This window comes from Triticum aestivum, chromosome 5D (assembly GCF_018294505.1).
Source record: "Triticum aestivum cultivar Chinese Spring chromosome 5D, IWGSC CS RefSeq v2.1, whole genome shotgun sequence".
NCBI classification, from domain to species: Eukaryota; Viridiplantae; Streptophyta; class Magnoliopsida; order Poales; family Poaceae; genus Triticum; species Triticum aestivum.
This window is the reverse complement of record NC_057808.1, coordinates 128,491,598-128,499,634: the sequence shown is the minus strand read 5'-3', so window position 1 is coordinate 128,499,634 and position 8,037 is coordinate 128,491,598.

The window sequence follows — 8,037 nt, the reverse complement described above, 5'->3', positions numbered from 1 at the left end:
GGTAGACCAAGACGAGCCGCCGTCCTCGGGCTTTGCAGCGCCCACGGCGTCGTGCTCCCGTTGGCCGGCCCCGCGTGCTGCCGGCTGCTCGCCTGCCGCCGTCTTCGCGCCTGCCGGCGGAGCTGTATGGATGCTGCTACAACTGCAGGAGCGACGGGCACATCTCGGTGGACTGCACCAACCCGGCGTTCTGCGTCCGGTGCCGCGATGTGGGGCACATCTCCCGTGGCTGCACCGGGCCGCGTAGTCCATCTCCGGTGGAACAACCTGCGCGCCTGCCTTCTGCTCTGCGTCGTCCGGTGGAGGCGTCCGCCCCTGCATCGCCGCGGCGCTCAGCCACGATCCTGCCGGCTCCACCGCCGCCCCCCTGCCGCCTGGCGCGGTCAGGCTCTGGAGTGAGGTGGTGAGGGCGCCGTCCCGGGACATGCGGGTTGTGGCCGGACCGGAGTTCTCGGTGCCGTTCGGCCCGCTGGAGTCTGCGCTGCCTGGGGTGGCCGTCGTGCAGGATGCCGGTGGAAGATTGCTTCTTGGAGGCGGGTGACGACACATGGCGGATGGAGGCCGAGCTTTCCCGGGCGGTGCTTGTCACGGTCACCGGCAACATGCCCTCGGTGGATTTGGCCTCTGCAGCGGAGGCACTGCACGCGACGTTCGACATTGGTCCGGCGGATATGTCTATCCGTGCCTTCTTCCCCGATGATTTCCTTGTCCTGTGCAGCAATGGGGAGGTCCGGGATCGGATGGTGCGCGCAGGCCGTGCTAACTCGTCCTGGTTTGAGCTCAACCTCCGGCCATGGAATAGGCAAGCGCAGGCGATGGCGGCTCCGCTCCCCTACCTGGTTCATATCTCGTTGAGGGGAGTGCCTGCGCATGCGTGGAACCAAAGGACGGCGAGTGTGATTCTGCGTAGTCTCGGCTATGTTGTGGGGGTGGATGATTCCATGGCTTGCCGGCTCGACATGGCGGATTTCCGGCTCTGGCTGCGCACGGATCGGCCTCATCAGATCCCTCGTCGCCGGTTGCTGTACATCGATGAGCCCCGACGAAACCTCTGGGCCGAAGAGGAGGGCCGTCGTTCTTCTGTTGGCCGGCGTGCCAGCACGCTCTGGTATCCGATTGATATCCGGGTTCTGGAGGAGCCGCGGATGGTGGATGGGGAGGCGGATGGTGGTCGGCGGCCTCCTCCTCCGCCACCGCCGCCGTCGCCACCTTCTGGGAGTGACGATCTGGTGCGAGGGCCGCCGAGGAGGGAGGCACGCAACCCTGCGGTGCCCGGGGCTTCGGCCAGTATGGTGGAGTCGTCGACGGCGGCGCCGCCGGCGGCGACGCGCGGCGTCCAGGCCGGCGCTATTTCGGCTGGTAGTGGCTCGGTCCGCGACAGCTGCATGGCCATCGTCACTGGATCGCTTTGCGCTGATCCTGTGGGTCCGCAGGCTGGTGGTTCTGGTGGCCAGCCAATGGTGGAGGCCGACATGTCGGTGCAGGTGGGGTCTGGTCAAAAGGAAGGATCGGCGGTCCGTGGGGCTGCGTTGGTGCAGGGGACTGAGTTGCAGGTTTCCGTTGTCTCGCCTGCCTCGGTCCAGCTGTCCAGGTGGGCGCGGGCAGACAGAGATCCGTGTGAGCCCGAGGTGGATAGGCTCTCGGATCTGGAGCTGGTTGGCGCTTTGCATGGGGAGGGATCCGTCCAAATTGGATCGTACCATATCTCCTTGCGGGGCCCAGTGCTTGATGGGGACACCTCCTCATGCGGGGATAGATGGGATGGACTGGACTCATTGTTTGAGGAGGATTTGGCGAGTGGATGCTTGCGGAGGCTGCATGGATAGGTGGAGGTTGGTGATACGTTCTGTGTGAGCCTATCAGAGGAGGGCTGCGCCCATGCACCATGCACCCCTTCCCCGACGTCGCTACGTACGATGCGGCTGGAGTGTCCAGGGGATGTGGTTGAGGAGACCGGGCATCTCAGCCCTGTACAAGCCGTGTTCTCACCGCAGAGGGCCGATGGGGAGGGCCACTTGCTACAGGACATTGAAGACATGCGGGCGCAGATGTGCCGGTCCATAACACCACTTTTGCCACGTCCGCCAAGTCGTGCATGTGGGTTACAAGCCCGGAACCCAAGAAAGAAGCAGAGGGTGGAAGTCACTCCAAGGAGGAGTGCGCGATTGGGAAAGATGGGGGCCTCCAAGCAGCAACAAGTCCTCATTAGAAGATTATGTTTGGCGCATGAAGGGGAGGTAATCTCGGAGGAGGCACTAAAGATGTACGTGGACCTGTTTTCTTGGCCACTCTCGGATGCTCACATTGCGGCGATACTTGCTTTGTTTGGGTGGGAGTCGTCGGCAATGCCGCTAGCGAGTGCGGTGGTGCACTAGCCGCTTGGGTGGTGGTCATGGTTGGATCTGATCATGAATGCGCAACCATTGAGGATGATCGTGTGGAATGTACGTGGGCTAAATGCTCCGGCCTGCAGGAATGCCGTTTTTTAGGTGGTTAACTTGGCAGGACCGGCTATTGTGTGCCTCCAAGAAACAAAACTGCAAGATGTACCCGTGAACATTGTGCGTCAGTGCCTTGGCGCTAAATATGAAAACTTTTTCTACTTGCCGGCAGTGGGTACACGAGGTGGGATTCTGGTGGCTTGGGATGCCGCGGTTACGCGATTATTGAATCCGCACTACATGGATCATACGTTAACAGCGCTTGTCATGTGCCCGGAGGACGAGCGGCCATGGTGGCTCACATGTGTCTATGGGCCACAAGACGAGGTGGACAAAGTGGTTTTCTTGCAAGACCTTGTTGACATTCGGGTCCTACACGCGGGGCCCTGGTTGGTAGCGGGAGACTTTAATCTAATTGCCAGGGAGGAGGACAAAAGTAATGCGTTGATCAACCGTAGGATGATGGGCAGGTTTAGAGCAAAGTTGAACTTGCTTGAGCTGAAGGAGCTCTATCTAAATGGGAGACGCTATACGTGGTCTAATGAGAGGCAGATGGCTACTTTGGAGAAGATCGACCATGTGTTCATGACAAACGAGTGGGATGAGGCGTACCCGATGTGTTTCCTCTCAGCTTTGGGCACTGCAGTCTCCGATCATTGCCCGTTAATGTTGGATATGAATGTCTCCATCTGCACAAAGAAGAGGTTCAAGTTTGAGTCCTTCTGGACTCGTGCGGAGGGTTTTTTGATGTGCTCAAGATGGCTTGGACTATGACTCCGGCGGCCTCTAACGACTACCTCACTTTACAAAGCAAGCTAAGGGCTACGGCACGAAGTCTACAAAAGTGGAGTGATCGTTGGATTGGCAACGTGAAGCTTCAAATTGCCATTGCCATAGAGGTCATTAAGCAGCTGGATATTGCTATGGAGGCAAGGACTCTATCGGATGCAGAGAGGGATTTGCGCAAGTGTTTAAAGAGGAAGCTTTTGGGTTTGAGCTCGTTGGAGCGAACAATTGCTAGGCAGAGGTCTAGAATGTTGCAACTACGGGAGGGCGACGGGAACACGAGGTTGTTCCATCAACAAGCAAGTCATAGGCAAAGAAAGAATGTCTTGAGGATGGTCAAGTACAACGATCAACTATACTCCGGCCAGGATGAGGTGGCTTCGGTGGTGGATGCTTATTTTGGTGCGGCATTCAGGAGTGCATGCCCTTGTGGATTTGCGCTCAACCTGGAAGAGCTGGGCCTTCCACGCCTAAACCTAGCGCATCTTGAGCGGCCGTTTATGGAGGAGGAGGTGGAAGGAGTGATCAAGTCGATGCCTCGGGATAAAGCGCCGGGTCCTGATGGTTTTACGGGCAGATTCTATGCTACTTGCTGGAGTATAATCAAGGAGGATTTCATGAGAGCGATGGGCTGCTTCTACAATGGTGACATGAGGGGTTTGGCGGCCATCAACAAGTCCTTGGTCTCTCTTTTACCCAAGAAAGATGGTGCCCTGGAGGTATGTGACTTCAGACCCATCAACCTTGTGCATGGGGCAGTGAAGATTTTCGAGAAGGTGCTTGCGTGTAGACTCGTGGAAGATCTACCTAAACTGGTTGGGAATCATCAAAGTGCTTTCGTCAAGGGCAGATCTTTGCATGATAATTTCATGCTTGTGCAAAGCACGGCAAGACGGCTTCATGCTCTGAAGAACTTGGCGATTTTGCTTAAGCTAGACATTTCGAAAGCTTTCGACTCGGTGCAATGGCCCTTCTTGGTTGAGGTGTTGCAGCATATGGGATTCGGGTCAAGGTGGAGGTCTTGGATTTGTGGAATCCTTTCAACCTCTACCACAAAAGTAATGGTCAATGGTGCACCGGGAGACACGATCTACAACTGCAAAGGGCTACGGCAAGGGGATCCTATCTCCCCAATGCTTTTCATCCTAACTATGGAGCCGATGCAAAGGATGATGCAGCTAGCAGTGACCCGAGGGGTGAACCTTTGGCGCGTGTGGGCATGGAGAAGCGACTATCAATCTTTGCGGATGACGTTGTTCTATTTGTCAAACCAAATAAAGTGGATCTTGCGGCTTGCAAGTGTATCTTGGAGCTTTTCGGTGAAGCGTTGGGACTGAGGATCAACATGCAAAAATCGGCAGCTATTCCTATTAGATGCTCGGAGGACCAGATTACCATGGCATGTGCCGACCTCCAGTGCCCCTTGGGATCCTTCCCGATCAAGTATTTGGGGCTGCCACTCTCATTAAGGAGGCCATCGGTGACACAGTTGAAGTATTTGGTGGATCAAATGGCTAATAAGCTACCAAAGTGGAAGGCATCACTTATGCCAAAGAGTGGCAGACTAACCTTGGTCCAATCGGTGCTATGTGCCATGCCGATTCACGCAATGATGGCATTGGATCTACCGATGAAAACAATTGCTGCAATGAAGAAGATTTGCAGAGGTTTCTTGTGGTGTAGACGCGCGAAGGCCAACTGTGGCAATTGTGCGGTGGCTTGGGACGCGGTGTGCACACCGAAGTGGGCAGGTGGCCTTGGTTTGCCAAACTTGCTCTGGATGAACATAGCAATGCAAGCGAGATGGCCGTGGCTTGCGAGGAGTGATGAGACGAGGCCATGGAGAGAGTTCAAGATCAAGGTCCCGGAGGAGTCAATGGGGCTTTGTATGGCGGCCATGAGGAGTGGCTAACTCTGGGCTAACAACACGTTTTTGGGAGGACCGCTGGCTTGACGGCAGCAGGATTCAGGAGGTTGCACCGCTCCTCTACAGCTTGGTTCCAAAGCGCATCAGAGACTCCCGGTTAGTTGCACCAGCGGTGGAGAATGGGAGTTGGGCATTGGACGTTGGCCCGGGCATTGGACCTGCTGTGTTGCACGAGTTCTTTTTGGTATGGCAACTAGTCTCAGCTTGGGAGCCCATGGTGGATGTGCCTGACAGGGTGGTTTGGTCGTGGGAGGCCACCGGACAGTTCTCCGTGAAATCTGCCTATGCGGCTGGCTTTTGGGGTCGAGAAAGAAGCGCGACGGCGGATCTAACTTGGAAATCACGTGCACCCTCATGGTGTAGGTTCTTCACGTGGTTGGCCCTCAAGGACCGATGTTGGACGTCGGACCGACTAGGGAGGCGAGGGTTGCCACACCAAGACGCGTGCCCGTTTTGTGATCAGGAGGACGAAACCATTAACCACATTCTACTCACTTGCGTCTTTGCTAGGACTGCTTGGGCGAGGATCTGCGAGGCCTTGGGCGAACCGGATTGGACTCCCACTCAGCAGGACAAGTTGGCGGAATGGGCTGTGGACAAGCAAGGATTAGAAGGCATGAGCATCAAGGATCTTCGTACTATTATTGCGCTAGTCTGGTGGGAATTGTGGAAGCATAGGAATGGTATTATCTTTGATGGGGCGTGCCCTTGCTTGGAGTATCTACTAGGGAGAGTGAGGCAAGAGGGCCAACTGTGGGCATCGGCCGGGCTAATGAAAGGGAATGTAACTCCCTTCTTTAGTAGGGTGGAGAGGTGGGAGACTAGTGAGGAGTAATTTGTACCAACAAACCGTCTAACGTGGTGGAGGCTTTCTTTGCCTTTCTTCTTTAATATATGATATGCACACTCGTGCATATTCGAGAAATAAATAAAAGGATACTTGAATAAAAGTTTTTCAATGAAAGACCTCGGTGAAGCTACTTATATATTGGGCATCAAGATCTGTAGAGATAGATCAAGACGCTTAATAGGACTTTCACAAAGCGCATACCTTGATAAAGTTTTGAAGAACTTCAAAATGGATCAGTCAAAGAAAGGGTTCTTGCCTGTGTTACAAGGTATGAAGTTGAGTCAGACTCAACGCCCGACCACTGCAGAAGATAGAGAGAAAATGAAAGTCATTCCCTATGCCTCAGCCATAGGTTCTATCATGTATGCTATGCTGTATACCAGACCTGATGTGTGCCTTGCTATAAGTTTAGCAGGGAGGTACCAAAGTAATCCAGGAGTGGATCACTGGACAACGGTCAAGAACGTCCTGAAGTACCTGAAAAGGACTAAGCATATGTTTCTTGTTTATGTAGGTGACAATAATCGTAAATGGTTACGTCGATGCTAGTTTTGACACTGATCCGGACGACTCTAAGTCACAAACCAGATACATATTTATATTGAATGGTGGAGCTGTCAGTTGGCGCAGTTCCAAGCAGAGCGTCATGGCGGGGAGTACATAGCTGCTTCAGAAGCAGCAAATGAAGGAGTCTGGATGAAGAAGTTCATATCCGATCTAGGCATAATACCTAGTGCATCGGGTCCAATGAAAATCTTTTGTGAAAATACTAGAGCAATTGCCTTAGCAAAGGAATCCATATTTCACAAAAGAACCAAACACATCAAGAGACGCTTCAACTCCATTTGTGATCAAGTCATGGAGGGAGACATAGAGATTTGCAAAATGCATACAGATCTGAATGTAGCAGACCCATTGACTAAGCCTTTTCCACGAGCAACACATGATCAACACCAAGACTCCATGGGTCTTAAAATCATTACAATGTAATCTAGATTATTGACTCTAGTGCAAGTGGAAGACTGAAGGAAATATGCCCTAGAGGCAATAATAAAGTTGTTATTTTATATTTCCTTATTCATGATAAATGTTAATTATTCATGCTAGAATTGTATTGATCAGAAACACAAATACATGTGTGAATACATAGACAAACACTGTGTCCCTGGTGATCCTCTACTTGACTAGCTCGTTGATCAAAGATGGTTATGGTTTCCTAACCATGGACATGAGTTGTCATTTGATAACGGGATCACATCATTAGGAGAATGATGTGATGGATAAGACCCATCCGTTAGCTTAGCATATTGATCGTTCGGTTTTATTGCTATTGCTTTCGTCATGTCAATTACATATTCCTTCGACTATGAGATTATGCAACTCCTGGATACCGGAGGAATACCTTGTGTGCTATCAAATGTCACAACGTAACTGGGTGATTATAAAGATGCTCTACAGGTATCTCCGAAGGTGTCTGTTGGGTTGGCATAGATCGAGATTAGGATTTGTCACTCTGAGTATCGGAGAGGTATCTCTGGGCCCTCTCGGTAATGCACATCATAAGAAGCCTTGAAAGCAAAGTGACTAATGAGTTAGTTACAAGATGATGTATTACGGAACGAGTAAAGAGACTTGCCGGTAACGAGATTGAACTAGGTATGTGAATACCGACGATCGAATCTCGGGCAAGTAACATACCCATGACAAAAGGGAATAACATATGTTGTCATAACGGTTCGACCGATAAAGATCTTCGTAGAATATGTAGGAGCCAATATGAGCATCCAGGTTCTGCTATTGGTTATTGACCAGAGAGGTGTCTCGGTCATGTCTACATAGTTCTTGAACCCGTAGGGTCCGCACGCTTAACGTTCGATGATGATTTAGTATTATATGAGTTATGTGATTTGGTGACCGAATGTTGTTCAGAGTCAGGGATGAGATCACGGACATGACGAGGAGTATCAAAATGTCCGAGAGGTAAAGATTGATATATAGGATGATAGTATTCGGACACCGGAAGTGTTCCAGAT